The sequence below is a fragment of the Branchiostoma floridae genome, chromosome 3, assembly GCF_000003815.2.
Source record: "Branchiostoma floridae strain S238N-H82 chromosome 3, Bfl_VNyyK, whole genome shotgun sequence".
Lineage (NCBI taxonomy): Eukaryota > Metazoa > Chordata > Leptocardii > Amphioxiformes > Branchiostomatidae > Branchiostoma > Branchiostoma floridae.
In genome coordinates, this window is record NC_049981.1 from 30696802 (window position 1) to 30714552 (window position 17751).

General features: G+C 40.7%; 1 long non-coding RNA gene across 1 annotated transcript in view; it reads right to left on the minus strand.

The window, feature by feature from the left end:
• The window catches only part of LOC118411495, a 71183-nt gene that overhangs the window by 1712 nt on the left and 51720 nt on the right, over positions 1-17751 (minus strand). The window contains exon 3 of the long non-coding RNA XR_004830681.1: positions 1005-1136. This is a non-coding gene — a long non-coding RNA (uncharacterized LOC118411495). The remainder of the gene's footprint in view (positions 1-1004; positions 1137-17751) is intronic.

A 17751-nucleotide genomic window follows, 5' to 3' on the forward strand; every position in this document is an offset into this window, starting at 1 on the left:
GAAGAGAAATGTTTGAAATGCCAACTAGGGGGTCTGGCCCGATAATGACCATCCCGCGACTCGCCGACAACAATACATCCCATCCGACGTCCCTCCCGACAAAGGGACGCGCCGGCAACATCCATTCATCAAGAGATCGGCTCATCAGGTTGTTGGTAATCACGGTAAGGTGACAGAAAACAGACCCTGGCTCCCCTAACCCCCACCCTATCATTTCCAGGTGGTAATGGTCCATTAGGTGTGTCGTAGGGGATCACCTGAGCGGCCCATAGGCCACCTGAGGGTGGTAAGGGTAATTGAGCTGGGTTGCAGGTACATGTGTATGCAATGCCAGGGCTTGAAATACTTTTTTTCTGCATACCTGCACTGGTGCAGGTAACATTGAAAATTACCTGCACCAGACAAACTTTACCTGCACCACTCTGAATTTAGGAAGTATGGATCATACTAAAATTGTTCAGGAACAATTGCTATATTAAATGCAGCTTATAACAGTCCACAATATATATGCCTACCTCATAGGAAATTTATGTATAAAACCCAGTACATGGACCAGTGCAGGTTAGGTGCAGGTAGACACTATAAATACCTGCACAGCTGAACTTTTACCTGCATATGCAAGTTGGTATTTTCTTTATGTTTGGCTGGCAGACATGAAGAAAACTATACACAAAACAGATTGCCCAAAAAAACGTGCATAGAATACATAAAAAAAAGCTAGAAAAAGTAGGAGAGCTTGGAGAGTATAGAGACTACATCAACTGGACTATACCCCATTTACGACCACAATCGTCTCAGAAAAAATAACCTCCAACAAGAGTCTGTTAATGTCCCCCTGCTGGGACAATACCCACTGCGCAAATCACCCATTATCAGACCCGAGAATAAAGGGATTTATACCGTCCCACCCTCCTAACCACATGTTAGGAGCAAGTCAGTAGATAAGGCACCTCCACACCCTCAATAATAACCCCCTACGGAGCTAATTGTTGATGTCTAATTACCTCGCTAATACGCCCACTGTGGAAATTACATGTTTGGGAGGTTGTTGGAGCAGTTTGTCGTCAAGCGGCTGGTTCACAACAAAGGCGGGCGGCCGAAACAATGACAGCTTGATGCCCGTGGACAAATTGATCCTAAACAGAGACAACGGTAAATGATCCTGTACAGCCACGTTATCAAATATCATCTTTTTTAACCACTGGACTGGGCAGAAAAAGGGCTGCAGTCTGAGAAGTCTACAAGCTAGTCATTATCAAAAATTTGTGTTGCTGTGTGTGTCAGTCTAATTGCTTGCTTTCAAAATTTACCACATGTAAAAGTTGTTCAAAAATTGTACTGCAAGTTTACTTAGCTGCTAGAGAGGACCGTGGTATTGGTATTAAAACCAAATGTCATGACAAATGCTGAGCGTAAAAGTTTATTGTGGGAAGACTATGAAATTCTCCTGATTTTCATTTTTCTGACAGTCGACCTTCCAACAGCAACCCCAGCAAGATCTTGTGGTCCAGTCTGAAATCATCACAATTCTTATCCGAAGATCTACTTGGAGATATATATGCACAGCATTGCCACTAAGGCTTTAATAGTGCATCACAATCCAAACCAGGGCCCGGCTGGGCAGCTTTTGGAAACAAAAAGTTGATATAAAAGACACCAAAGTACACAAGATGTAAAGAAAATATTCGTGTATATCTTTACGTACTATACATTTCTATTTTTCATTTCACCAAATACATTGTAGCCCAGCTGAGCCACGGTTTGGACATGTGACGTTAGCCTAACTGGGCTCTTAATATTTCCAATGCTCCTGTTGAGCTTTTGTAATGGAAGTCTGATTCCATTATAATTCTCTTCTATACATGTCCAAACCCCAGGAGATACAGTCTATGCTTGTATCTAAATGCCTGATGACAATAATAAGTATATGTTAATTGAACACACTTGACCTGAACACGTGTATGTACTGTATCTCAAACATGATAATCATTTTCATTCTCCCAGACATACATGGAAATACAAAGGTTTCCAATGTCTATAAACCACTAATTGAATTTTACATTTCTTTATGCAGTGGCTCTAGGGATTAGATACAGGTTGTGAATTGTATGACTAACAAAAAAATAATTGTATCAAGGAGACTATGAATAAAGAATACAACGCAGAGTTTTCCATATGGCCCGAGGTACAGCCTGGCCATGGGAGGGCCAGGACCGAAGAAACTCAACTTATCGCAAAAGACGTAAATTTGATGCACATAGCATCAGCTTCATCAATTCAGACAACAAAAAAAACAATGCCGTGACAGTTTGGTTGAAGAACAGTTGTTTGAATTTTCAACAGCGGTGCACACAAGCAGGTTATAATTGTTCAAATCAAACCATAGACCCCCAGGCCGTACAAGAAAATATGGACCAGTTGGAACACCAATATCGAATGTAAATATGGCTCGGGCATGACATTAACAACAATACATGTTAAATAAAATGTTACATAGTATGCAAGAATGTTATGTTAAAAGCAAACATCTTTTGGCACAGATGTACAATTAAAATCTTTAATCATCACTGTAATGTTGACAACTTTGCTTGTATGAATTTAACCAAATTTTTTCTATGGCACAGAAATCCAATTGTCCATGCTTCCAGCCTGGCTTTTCCAGCTACTTTCCCAGGCCTTCAATCAGGCTAAGTAAAAATCTTTGATTATCACTATCCTGTTGACAAGTTTGCCTTTATGAATCTAACCAAATTTTTTTCTATATATGGCCTCCTTCGGTCAATATTGACCATGGTAAAATCCTAATTAATATCAGCCTTACAGCGTGACTGTGGCTAAACAGTCCTATACGAGAATGACAGTCTCTGACACATAGGGCACATCTGTAAGCTGAATTCTTTTTGCAGGATTCTTCTGCCTTTTTTTCTATGGCACAGAAATCAAATTGTCCATGCCTCTGGCTACTCTCCCAAGCCTGAAGTAGGCCGAGTCACCAGGGACGTGCAAATGTAATGATTTTTCCATTACTGAGATGAGCTCGCTCATCAGACAGGTTTGTAAGGTACATGTACATAATAGCCAGACTGATTAGGCTTGTCTACATGGAAGAGACTGGTACCGAAGTGACAAGCATGTAGCTGGGCGAGCCTAATTGAGCTATTTCGAATCATGTCATGCGCGATCGTCTTTTGTTTCAGGTCATCTTGTGTCCATTTAAAATGGAAATTTAAATTATCTTCGATCTAATATGGCATGTTTTGGAGCTGGGTAAGAGAGTTTGACTGTCCACTCTATTACTCACTTTGATATAAAGGACTCCTAGTCCCATATTAGCATATTTTCCTCTGTCCCTGTCCCTGACTGTGTTTCCCTGTCCCTGGTGCTGACCATGTTTCTCTGTCCCCAGTGCTGAATGTGTTTCCCTGTCCCTGGTGCTGACCATGTTTCTCTGTCCCTGGTCCTGATTGTGTTTCCAAGTCCCTGGAGCTGACTATGTTTCCCTGTCCGTGCTGACTGTGTTTTGCTGTCCCTGACTGTGTTTCCTTGTCCATGGTGCTGACTGTGTTTTGCTGCCCCTGACTGTGTTTTCCTGTTATTGGTGCTGACTGTGTTTCTCTTTCCCTGGTGCTGACCGTGTTTCCCTGTCTCTGGTGCTGAGTGAGTTTCCCTGTCCCTGGTGCTGATTGTGTTTCCCTGTCCCTGGTGCTGACTGTGTTTCCCTGTCCCTGTTCCTGATTGTGTTTCCAAGTCCCTGACTTTGTTTCCTTGTCCATGGTGCTGACTGTGTTTTGCTGTCCCTGATTGTGTTTCACTGTCCCTGATTGTGTTTCCCTGTCCCTGACTGTATTTCCTTGTCCATGGTGCTGACTGTGTTTTGCTGTCCCTGATTGTGTTTCACTGTCCCTGATTGTGTTTCCCTGTCCCTGACTGTGTTTCCTTGTCCATGGTGCTGACTGTGTTTTGTTGTCCCTAGTGCTGACTGTGTTTCCCTGTCCTTGGTGCTGATTGTGTTCACCTGTCCCTAGTGCTGACTGTGTTTCCCTGTCCTTGGTGCTGACTGTGTTTCCCTGTCCCCGACTGTGTCTCCCTGTCCCTGACTGTGTTTCCCTGTCCCTGGTGCTGACTGTGTTTCTCTGTCCCTGACTGTGTCTCCCTGTCCCTGACTGTGTTTTGCTGTCCCTGGTGCTAACTGTGTTTTGCTGTCCCTGGTGCTGACAGTATTTCCCTGTCCCTGGTGCTGATTGTGTTTCCCTGGTGCTGACTATGTTTCCCTGTCCATGGTGCTGACTGTGTTTCCCTGTCCCTGGTGCTGACTGTGTTTCCCTGTCTCTGGTGCTGATTGTGTTCCTTGTCCCTGGTGCTGACAGTATTTCCCTGTCCCTGGTGCTGATTGTGTTTCCCTGGTGCTGACTATGTTTCCCTGTCCCTGGTGCTGACTGTGTTTCCCTGTCCCTGACTGTGTTTCCCTGTCCCTGGTGCTGACTGTGTTTCCCTGTCCCTAGTGCTGACTGTGTTTCCCTGTCCTTGGAGCTGACTGTCTTTCCCTGTCTCTGTTCAAACTGTGTTTTCCTGTCCCTGGTGCTGACTGTGTTTCCCTGTCCCTGGTGCTGACTGTGTTTCCCTGTCCCTGGTGCTGACTGTGTTTTCCTGTCCTTGGTGCTGACTATGTTTCCCTGTCCCTGGTGCTGACTGTATCATCTACAAAGAATTCTTCCAGTGAAAAAAGATACTCTTTTTTATTTACACAATCGCATCTGTCAACTTCCTTGTGTAAAAAGTGTCTCTTTATTCGGTGACATACCAGCCTGATTAAACTTATACATATTCACAGAGAATTCATCTAGCTGCTTGATCCTTTTGTATTACACATTATTACGTAACATTACGCAAATACGCATTACGTAATATTCCAGCTGACTGTCTAACCTTTATCGACATGATCTGTGTTAACACCAGACCCACCTGTTTCCAGACCGCATCGCTGGCCTGCCAACCCCCTGATTAATTACCATGTAAATTGGCTCTCTACTAACTGACGACACCTTTCATTCCAACACAAACAGTGATGGAGCACCTGGTATGCACAATTCAGTACCCTCATCATGCATCACTCCTAGGGGTGGGTACCCGGGTACAGAAAAGTTAGGTCCAGGTCCGGTTCAGGTCCAGAGGATCAGGTCCAGGTTCGGACCTGAACCTGGACCTAATTGTTTGTGAATGGGAGATACTCAGAACAATGGTTTCTTTTGCTACAAACGAATCTGTTTGTGAGAGTATCCTATCTTCACGTAGACAATGCCTCTGTTAAGCTAGACCAAGTTTGACTGTAGAATCTAAGAATGACTATCAACTACCCTCTACTTTGCTCTTGTTATTTTCTTGGACCAATAAGCCTCAAAGCAAGTGAATGCCTGCTACTTTAGTGCCAGTATAATCTGTTCATTTCCTAAATGGTCCAATATTGGGTTCATTTTTTCAGGTCCATTTTTTTCCAAACCGGTCCAACAAGAAAAAACGGTTTTGCACCAGTGTACTGGTACCCACCCATCCCTATTCACTCCCAAACTACACCAGCTTGCCATTCCCAACCCAGTTACCTAAGTGATGTGGTGCGGTCACAGACACGTTTGTCCGACATAAGCCGAAATGAAACTTATTATAACCAAATAAAGTATGGACCTCTTTCAGCTTTCACAGTGATATGAATTCCTTTGTTTTTATTGAATGAAATACTAGTAATGGGTCAGGTTTCTGGAAAACGAAGGCTATGCTAGAGGGGTGCATGGGTAACTCAGCAGGCTAACCATTCTACATTTTGGACCCCACCCCACTTATGCTACTTAACCCCTACAGTCATACCTGCAATTAGCCCAGGGGCAAGAATTTGCAATAAAACTTGATCATTACAGCTACCTTAGTAGGATGAAGGTTATAAACAATGCTTATAGAGTGAAACAGTTCCGAGTATGTAGGGCTTAGGTTGCCATCTCCCTTAGTACAGAAGTTAAGAGTTTACGTATGTTTTATGGAGTATCAAATCACCAAAATTACCACAAAATCCTAAGTCAATTTCAGTGTATGTTCCAATCATGTTGCATGTTTATGTATGTGTCCAGGGGCACCTGAAAAGCAGGCAGTACCCTCAGTGTGATTTTCCCTGGTAAAATGAATGAAATGAAATCAACAATACATAAAAACTGTTGAACATTCCATGGTCATTTGGTACATCAAAACAACACTGGTACTTTTGCCTTTTCCGTGGTTTGCTTGGTTGTTTATTTTTGTTATTTTATTTCAACTTTTCGAGGCCACCATACCAAAGCCTGCCATACATAATCTTTCAGTACATCAAAACGATACCTGTACTTTTGCCTTTTTTGTCATTTGCTTTGTTGTTTCCTTTATAATACTGGTAACCATATTTTGGGTGGTTTCAGCACCGCTTTCTGTTAGCCGAGGAGTTGTAAAAAAACAGCCACAGTTTTTAATAGGATCGAGGCACTTGATTTTCACAGAGGCTGCATGCCACAATTATCACACCAAATAAGGCACGGAGATTGGAAACTTGAATTATTCACCAATTTCGGAGGGAATATTGGTAAATTTTGTAGCTTCTCCCAAGTGGCTCTAATTTGCGATGTTCGGATTATCTCTCCATCACACCGGGATGACATCATCATTTGGTACGGAGGAAATGGTCCTTGAAATTAAACAGCCGACAGCAGGATTACATGCTGTCATCGGGGAGAAACAACGGCAGGTTGTCGTTATTCCGAAACAACTGCGACACTTGTTTGCGGGCGGATTTTATGGACGTGATAATCTTTTTTACGACTGTCCGGCTGCTGAGGCATTATTTCACCCATCCCTTGCCCATCAGCATTGTAAACAAAGGATATAGGTGTGCAATTTGTGCAAGTTCATTCTACGAAAATAGCTCAAAGATGTAACTTTATCAGAAGATTTTATCATGAACTTAAAAAAAACTCAACTTTGTGACATACATTACAGGTAAAAATTTTAAAGTAATAGTAGATTAGCAATTCTTTTTCATAAAATATTACAAAACGTCATATTATTTGCTCATGTTTAAAAAAAATACCTGCTGGATGTACATTGTATTCAGTGCACCTGTCAAGAGTTAGTTAGGCCTATGTCACATTTCCAAACTGGGGCCTGGCCGGGCAGCTTTTGGGAACAAAAAGTATGATATAAAAGACAACAGACTACACAAGACGTAAAGAGAATAGTAGTGAGAATTTCTGTGTATAGTTTTATGTAATACATTTCTATTTTTCGTTTCCACGAACAGCCCGTCCGGGACCTGATTTGGAAGTATACCAGGGCTCAAAATACTTTTTCCTGCATGCCTGCACTGGTGCAGGTAACATTGAAAATTACCTGCATCAGACAAATTTTACCTGCACCACTCTGAATTTAGGAAGTGTGGATCATACTAAAATTGTTTAGGAATCTTTGCTATTTTTCTTTTATACTTTAAAGGTAGTAACAGCCAATGCAGCTAAGAACAATTCACATGCACCTAGATTATAGGACATTTATGTATAAAACCCAGTACATGGACCAGTGCAGGTTAGGTGCAGGTAGACACCAGAAATACCTGCACAGCTCCAGTTTTACCTGCACTAACCTGCATATGCAGGTGGTATTTCGAGCCCTGTATACATACAAGAAATCTTTCATCTTCCTTTCATTCAGTTCTCTGGAGCATATTCTAAAAGAAATACCTATAGCAGATGTACATGTACATTGTATTCAGTGCACCTGTCAGGATGTGCTTTGTCAGAAGGATGGTCAGTTCTGCCTGTCAATCCAATTGGAATATCCCAGGGAACGAATGGCCTATGAAATTGCTAAGCTCTGCAAAGGTGAGCGACTCTCATTTTCCGGGGGCATGTGATGATCTTGCCGTCGGGAATCGTTGGGGATTCCAATGAAATTTAGCAAGATGTAATAATCGGTCTTGTCACATAGTGTACACAAAATATTACTTCTGCTTGCAAAAGGAATGGTTAGCACACCAGTAATATCATCAGGTTGTCATGTAGAGGTGGTCACTGTAGTACTAGATTTGACTGTATATCAAAGGCCAGGTGGTTTTTATGTAGAGCTGGTCACTAGTACAGGTTTGACTGTATATCAATGGGCAGGTGGTCCTCATGTAGAGGTGGTCACTAGTATAGGTTTGACTGTATATCAATGGCCAGGTGGTCTTTTTGTAGAGGTGGTCACTAGTACAGGTTTGACTGTATATCAATGGCCAGGTGGTCCTCATGTAGAGGTGGTCACTAGTACAGGTTTGACTGTATATCAATGGCCAGGTGGTCTTATGTAGAGGTGGTCACTAGTACAGGTTTGACTGTATATCAATGGCCAGGTGGTCCTTATGTAGAGCAAGGAGGTTAAAAAAGACCTTTTTAACCTCCTTGTGTAGAGATGGTCACTAGTACAGGTTTGATTATATATCAATGGCCACGTGGTCCTTATGTAGAGGTGGTCACTTGTACAGGTTTGACTGTATATCAATGACCAAGTGGTCCCTATGTAGATGTGGTCACTAGTACAGGTCTGTGTATGATGTATTATGTAGAGGTGGACAGTAATACACATTACAGGTTTGACTGTTTATCAATGGCCAGGTGTTTTTTATGTAGAAGTGGTCACTAGTACACTGGTTTCACTCGCATGGTCTTTTTAGCGAATGCCCACAAACGCCCACTCTAGAGAAGTCCGCGCTGCACGAATCTAATTTATTTTGCTTGGAATATGTCCACGTTGTGCTCCCATGTATTAATCCTGAGTTTCAAGTCAATCCATTGACCCGAAGTGACATAAATAAAAGTTTTCGATTCTCGATGGTCTTTTTAGCGAACGCCCACAAAATGTCTTTTTAGCGAATGCCCACTACATCCCCAAAAATATCGGCCGTCGCGCAACGACACCTAAACCTACCGCCACAAAATGTCTTTTTAGCGAATGCCCACTACATCCCCAAAAATATCGGCCGTCGCGCAACGACACCTAAACCTACCGCCACAAACATGTTCAAGATGGTGTCCCATTGATGTGTACGGAGTTTCCGTGCTTTACAAGCATTTTGAGTCCCTGCTTTTGGTCAAAATGTACGCGCCGATACTACCATACATTAACAATAGCAATTCAAAATGGCGGGCACTAGTCATGTGACCTCCTTGCGGGACTGTTCTATAAGTATCGCGGGAGGGACTGTTGTAGCATAGCTAATCATACAAACATTTTACAGTGAATTCTGAACAAGATTTTCATTTCATAGTGCTATCATCTGACTGATATTTACATTGTGGTCCTTTTTTCTGTGCTATTATTACCCAGGTTTGAGGAACTTAGTGCAAATATGGATATTGATTCACCTCAGTGCCCAATTAATGTACAAAAGGCTCAGACACATTAGTGTTATAAACCTGACTAGGGGCAGGTAACCAATACTAGAAAAACATAGCTATTTATTATTAACAATACTATTTACATTATAATAATAACTCTTCACCAAACTGGACTTTTCTTATCTTTATTTATCACAGAAACATTGCTACAATGAGGATTTGATTAGATGAGTATCTGTTACAGTGTGCACAAACTTATTAAATACTTTCACTCCCTAAATATTTTTAAAGTATTGGAAGAAGTTGACACATTAACAATATTAATTGCATTATTTGTGTGCAGTAAAATGTGACCACATGCTATCAATAGCCTAATAAAATGTTGGAACATGGCACAAGCGGGCTCCTCTTCTGGGTACAGAAAGGAAATGTTTTATAACATTTAGTTATGACGTAGAAAATTTCAATTGTAAAATGTACCTTTATTAACATTTACAAACAAATTGTTTTTTTCTCTTCTTAATAAATGACAGCAATACAGGTAAGTAAGGTGTATTTCCTTTTATAACACGCCGTACAGGTAAGTAAGGTGTGTTTCCTTTTATAGCAGACCAGGTAAGACACCGTACAGGTGAGTAAGTTGTGTTTCCTTGACTACAGACTAGGTAAGACACCTTACAGGTGAGTAACGTGTATTTCCTTTCATTACAGACCAGGTAAGACACCGTACAGGTGAGTAACGTGTATTTCCTTTGATTACAGACCAGGTAAGACACCGTACAGGTGAGTAAGTTGTGTTTCCTTGACTACATACCAGGTAAGACACCGTACAGGTGAGTAACGTGTATTTCCTTTGATTACAGACCAGATAAGACATTATACAGGTAAGTAAGTTGCGTTACTCACCTGTATAATACCTATCTGGTCTATAGGCAAAGGAAAGACGCCTTACTCACCTGTATAATGGCCTATATGGTAGTATATAGGCAAAGGAAAGTTGCTTTACTCATCTCAGTCACCTGTATTATACCCTATCTGGTCTATAGGCAAAGGAAAGACATCTTACTTACCTGTATAATGGCCTATCTGGTCTATAGGCAAAGGAAAGACACCTTACTCACCTGTATAATGCCCCATCTGGTATATAGGCGAAGGAAAGACACCTAACTTACCTGTGTAATACCCTATCTGGTCTATAGGCAAAGGAAAGTTGCTTTACTCACCTGCATAATACCCTATCTGGTCTGTAGGCAAAGGAAAGACGCCTTACTCACCTGTATAATGGCCTATATGGTACATAGGCAAAGGAAACACAACTTACTCACATGTGCGGTGTCTGACCTGGTCTGTAATGAAAGGAAATACACGTTACTCACCTGTATGGTGTCTTACCTGGTCTGTAATCAAAGGAAATACACGTTACTCACCTGTACGGTGTCTTACCTAGTCTGTAATCAAAGGAAATACACGTTACTTACCTGTACGGTGTCTTACCTAGTCTGTAGTCAAGGAAACACACCTTACTCACCTGTACGGTGTCTTACCTGGTCTGCTATAAAAGTAAACACACCTTACTTACCTGTACGGCGTCTTACCTGGCCTGTTATAAAAGGAAACACACCTTACTTACCTGTATTGTTGTCATTTATTAAGAAGAGAAAAAACAATTTGTAAATGTTAATAAAGGTACATTTTACAGTTGAAATATTCTACGTAATAACTACTAGTAAATGTTATAAAACATTTCCTTTCTGTACTCAGAAGAGGAGCCCGCTTGTGCCATGTTCCAACATTTTATTAGGCTATTGATAGCATGTGGTCACATTTTACTGCACACAAATAATGCAATTAATATTGTTTATATGTCAACTTCTTCCAATACTTTAAAAATATTTAGGGAGTGAAATGAAATACATTTTTGTATTTAATAAGTTTGTGCACACTGTAACAGATGCTCATCTAATCAAATCCTCATTGTAACAATGTTTCTGTGATAAATGAAGATAAGAAAAGGCCAGTTTGGTGAAGAGTTATTATTATAATGTAAATAGTATTGTTAATAATAAATAGCTATGTTTTTCTAGTATTGGTTACCTGCCCCTAGTCAGGTTTATAACACTAATGTGTCTGAGCCTTTTGTACATTAATTGGGCACTGAGGTGAATCAATATCCATATTTGCACTAAGTTCCTCAAACCTGGGTAATAATAGCACAGAAAAAAGGACCACAATGTAAATATCAGTCAGATGATAGCACTATGAAATGAAAATCTTGTTCAGAATTCACTGTAAAATGTTTGTATGATTAGCTATGCTACAACAGTCCCTCCCGCGATACTTATAGAACAGTCCCGCAAGGAGGTCACATGACTAGTGCCCGCCATTTTGAATTGCTATTGTTAATGTATGGTAGTATCGGCGCGTACATTTTGACCAAAAGCAGGGACTTAAAATGCTTGTAAAGCACGGAAACTCCGTACACATCAATGGGACACCATCTTGAACATGTTTGTGGCGGTAGGTTTAGGTGTCGTTGCGCGACGGCCGATATTTTTGTGGATATAGTGGGCATTCGCTAAAAAGACATTTTGTGGGCGTTCGCTAAAAAGACCATCGAGAATCGAAAACTTTTATTTATGTCACTTCGGGTCAATGGATTGACTTGAAACTCAGGATTAATACATGGGAGCACAACGTGGACATATTCCAAGCAAAAAAAATTAGATTCGTGCAGCGCGGACTTCTCTAGAGTGGGCGTTTGTGGGCATTCGCTAAAAAGACCCTCCCGTTTCACTCACTCACTCACGCACTCAGTCACTATCCGGTTTAGCGTCTGTTGGTCCCTGTCTTGCAAGGGTTACTGTATCTCTATAAATCATCGACCAGACAGGTGCCCATCACGACTGGTCCTTATCCTCCTCATCTCCTATCACATCATCATCATCTCATCAGCTTCCTCAATAAAACATGGGCAGCCGTACTCCAGTGTCCAGTTAATGCAGATTAACCCACATACACACAGACAGATGTATGCCAAAGATGGACGACCAGAAATTTTCCTTGTGTGAACAGGCCCTTATAAGTTCATGAAATGAAAGTTTATTTACAAGTTTATGCCCGGAGGCTAATTGCAAGTACATGGTAGAAACATAGGGAACATAACGTTACTTCACCTTTATCCGTAGGGTAGCCTTTATCCGCTCATTTGAAGAACAATATATTTAGGGAAATCAAGTAGATGATGGTTTCAAACTGTATTTTGAGTATTTGTACTGTATAATAGTACAATTTGAAACTACCTTCCATCGACTTGATATCTCTGGATACCTCTGGATACAACGGATATAGGTTACCCGCGCGAATAAAGGTGAACTAACGTTTCATGTGGCAATGGATAGTGATGAATATTATTGTAAAAAGAGACAACTTGAATACTAGTGTTGACTATTTCTAAACAGGTTGGGTTTGACTTCTTTTTGTAAGCAGAAAAAGACAAAAAGCCCCATTTTTCTACAATTTGTGGATTCTGTGATTTTCTGAGGAAAGTGGCTTTCGTTTGTGAATGTGGGGAAGTTGGGGTAATACATTTTCATTGTGACTTCTCGAAACAAACTGATTCTTTCGGTTTGATTAAATGAACACTTGCAAATGAAATGTGTTTCTTCTTCCTCTGCTTTAGATGCTCAATATGTTCATGGACAGTCAGATGTATTCTGGCTAGCTTTCCTCTCTTTTGAAACTTTTTGTAATGAACCAAAATCTCAATTATTAGCGTTTTAAAATGGTTTTTAAACTGTTTTCATGAGAAAATATGGAGCAAAAGTTTTGCAGTTTCCATGTAAGGAATGAAGAGGAGAAATTCTAAGATCTTATTCAACTTAGCTTACCTCAAAGTTGGAACTTCCAATAAATGATAGAAAAAATTCTCATCAAGTGTTAAACCTGTTAATATTTCATCCAAAGTAGCCACCGGGGGACAATTAATGTAATTATCTGGGCCGAGTGATGAGTTATGTGGGTTAATGCCGTGGTCCTACATTATGGAGAAGGTTACAACCTGTCATTACCACAGAAAATACATCCCACTTCGTTACATAATGAAATAAAGGCCTTAATGACAGCTTAATGAAGAAAATTGACATGAATTTATAATGAGAACTCTTTGTATATTTTCTTTCAATAATGGTAGTTAAGGCCATGCCAATTGAATTACATGGTTCTCAGATTTTTAAAAATGAAGATGTAGCAAACGGATGTTATAAAAGCATTGGGTAGGGAGGAAAACTTAAATATGACTGAATTCACTCTCACAAGGCAATTTTATTCTGTATAACCTTAGTTCACCTTTATCCGTATGGTATCCTATATCCGTTGTGTTGCTAAACAGGGTATCCTGGGATATCAAGTCGATGGACAGTAGTTTCAAATTATTTTATTTTCAAAATATTGCAGTTTGAAACCACCATCTGTCGACTTGCTATCCCTAAATACATTGTGTTAAAAAAGAACGAATAAAGGTTACACTACGGATAAAGGTGAACTAGCGTTATATGTAGAGTTTTAAACTAATTTTGTAACATGAATGGGTTTTAAACCATACTTGTTTTTTTTACAAATTGTAACGATGTGTTTATGTCATTTTGTATACACAAGCATAATTCAGACAACCGAGGTTGCCTGCAAGGCTTTGTATACAGTGTATGTGCTGAATAAACCAATCATTATTCACTCAATAAAACTGAGTGCACCAAGGCATAAACCTGGTCCTCTGGTTTTCATTATGTTTTTCCATAAACATATTATTTTTTTATTTAAGAACCAACAAACAGGGTTTAAGCTATAGCTTGTTTTCAAGCTCTTTTTAGTTTTTATCCCAATATAATTTTAAAAAACGACAAAAACACTTAAGATTTCACAACAAGCCACACCTGAACCTCTGCTTGGAGAGCAGTTTCTCCCATGGTAAGTAAGCTGCTGCCAAACACTTAATGCACCTCCCCAAAGGCCAAATGTACTATCATGTTCCGACTGCTATTCTCATTGCTTACTGACCCAGCCACTGCCTATATGTCAGTGCATGTAATGGGTGGCATAATGTGATATAATGACTACTCGTAGAATTTGTGTACCTCCAATGTTTAAATCATCAAGATGAAAAACAGACCACATGTTTTCACATGTTCATGAAATGGCAGGAAGAAGAACAAGACCTTGAATGTGTTCATTGAAGCAGCATCTTGCAGGAAGGGAAAATGTTTTCAAACAACCATGCAACAATCCAAATAACTTAGATTGGATTCTTTGGACTTGAAATGTAAAAAAAAAAACTTTTTCTTCTGTCTACAAAAAAAGCAGTATAAGCCCTATAGCTACATGTTTGAATTCTACAGTCACAACAGTCTACACATATGTAACTTGATGGTTTTCAGACTTTTCGACAAGAACAAGTAACACTGGGACATGGTTCAACGTCCCATCCTATTAAAGGACTGCAATCCTTTCTGGTACCGTGCATGTCAGGTGAGCGACACAGCCGGAATCCAACTCACGGATAATTCTAGTTCCAGAGTCAGGGCCGCTTACTCTCCAAACAGAGATTAGGCTCGGTTGTTATTTGACGTTTTTATGGCCGTGAGACATAAAGAAACTGGCACAAAATAGAAGCCTAATAAAAATTTTTAAGAAACATCGGAGCCTAAACTCTGCTTGGAGAGTCAGGGCCGTTAACCACTGGACTACGCAAGCTACAGAGATTATGGCCCCAACCCTTCATTGGGAAGTCTATACACCAGGGTGTCATCATCTGTAATCTCCAGTATTCTACTGGAGTCTACATTTATCCTTCCAAGAGACAGACGACTTTATACTGTCACTCCTCCTCGCTGCTCTCTCTGTCTGGCAAAGAAAAAAATTGCCCTTAACTCACAACCCTTCATTAACCTGTATTCAAGTTTACAGAAGGGTGTCATCATTTTCAATCTCCATGTCTATACTGTCTGTCTTTTTAATCCTCGCAAACAAGCTTATGTCACTCCTCTGCACTGCATAGAATCTCTAGAGTAAACTTGACTTTTTGCAGCGGATAACACTTAAAGAGAGAGGAAAAATGTCAAATCTTTGCATGATGATGCATGATGTACTCTTGGTTGTCCACCTTTCCCTACATGTACCTTTTACACAAACTTTATCAACCATTTTCAACCTCTGCAATAATGATGTTATTTTTCTTTACTCTGGTGAGAGACAATCATGAGTATGGAGTCGCCTCTTCAATACAGGGCTCTTGTCAGCTTCAATCAAAACTTTTGGACTATTCTGTCATCTTTTTATAAGTTGCAGCAGGCAATTCACAAGTTTGTGGAGTCAATGACAGTGGGATTTATGCAAAATAACCCGGTGAAAACATTATAAATTTGAATTTATCTAGTTCAAGATCTGTTCAAAGTTCGTTGAGAAGGGGTGCATACTTCATTTGAGTTTTTTCATCATACCTTTCAGTCCCATAGATCTGTCTGAGACTTGCCCCAAATCAGGGTGCATACTTTATTTGAGAAAATAAGGTAATTACCCCAGCTGTAGCTGGCGAACTTGACCCTAGTCTGTCGCTACCTCCTACATCCCGTCTCCATCCTTTCCTCTACCAGGAGCCTTCCTAAATCCGTGGCTAGCATCTTCCTGTCATCCTGCAGACAGTAATGGGAATAATGTTGTGCCCACAGAGTCTGGAATGTGGGTGGGTTTTTCAGAAACTCTTTCCAAGCTAGCCTGGTATCGGTATACTTTCCCAGAGCTATCGCAGAGTGGAATTTGTTATCACCCAGAACAGTAGGGGCATCTTCTCTGGGTAGTTTTAAAGAACGCTTGAAGATGGATGTGCAAAGGCTAGGTGGGACGGGTCATTCGGTGTAATATAACCAGCTGCTGCCGCACCGCGTGCCTGCAAAGCTGGTGTGTTATGCCAAACGGCAGTTATACCGGCTATATAGATACAGATACAGAGCCGTATTACAGCTCCTGAGTCTCTTCTGTCCTCTCCGCAAATTTGCTATGATACAGCTGGATACCAGGTAATCTCCAAGCAGAGGTTAATGGAGTAAATCCTGACATTTTTTTATAGGCTGTCTTTTTCCTTCAGCTAAATCCCACCAATGGTCACGATTTTCCCCACCAATCTCTGCTTGGAGAGTACTTTCAAGAACGTACACGAGTGTAGTTACAAATCTGGGGTCTATTGGTCAAACAAGTATGTTAAGTAGCCACCTGGCTGTATTGTGGTCATTTTCTGGGGTAACAGAACTTGGCAAAAGAGCAATGATTTTGACACCCTACATCTGCTTTGAGATTTCCCTTGGACTACAACTTTGACTTTGACTTTTAGCACAGTATTTGGATTCACAATTATCTTGACATTTCTGTTTAATAGCTATTTTCCCTGTGGAACAACCTGCAATACATTTTCAAAAAGAGAAAAATGCATCGCTGTTTTTGCATTTGTAGATGTGTCCTAGTAGTAGCTAAGGGTACTTTGGGGAAACACTGGTCCTACCAAGGATGCCTTGGTCCTATGACACAAATCTAAAGGTGGGGAGGCTGATAATAAAAGACGACATATAAGGAAAAGGTCATGATTTTCCCCACCAACCTCTGCTTGGAGAGTACCTGATAGATACATTTATACAAGCAAAAATCTAGGAAACGTTTCAGTCGTAGACAAGTCGCGAATGGACCATCAGGCGACAACAGATATCTGAGAGCCGTACTCTAAATGCTCATCCGACAACCACCTGCCATTGTTGGATCCCATTCGTGGCTGAAAACACCACTTTACAATGAGTTAAACCACATTTTTGTTAGCTTTTCTCCCTGTGCTACAGCCTGCAATAATACACTTTGAAAAGAGAAAAATACATTGCTGTTTTTTAATTTTCCTAGATGTTTCCTAGTAGTAGCTCAGGGTACTTTTGAGGAAATACTGGCCCTATGAAACAAATCTAAAGGTATCGGACAGATAAAAAAACAGTCGAAATCTAGGAGACGATTCAGTCGTAGATAATTTTTGTTGCGAATGGACCACCAGGTGACAACAGATGTCCGAGAGCCGTACCCTAATGCTCATCCGACAACCGCCTACCATTGTTGGATCCCATTCGTGGCTGAAAACACCACTTTACAATGAGTTAAACCACACAAGGAGATGATGCGTTAAGCAGCCAGGCACTGACCCATACCCCATTACCCAAATTGCTCGGCGGGTATAATCTACTGTGAGTCTCTTAGGGCAGTGCAGATGGTGGGAGAGACTCCTGTATTGTGCCGCTCCTTTGTTGTGTTCTGTATAAAGCAGATGTACCAGTGAAAGTCATCAGGA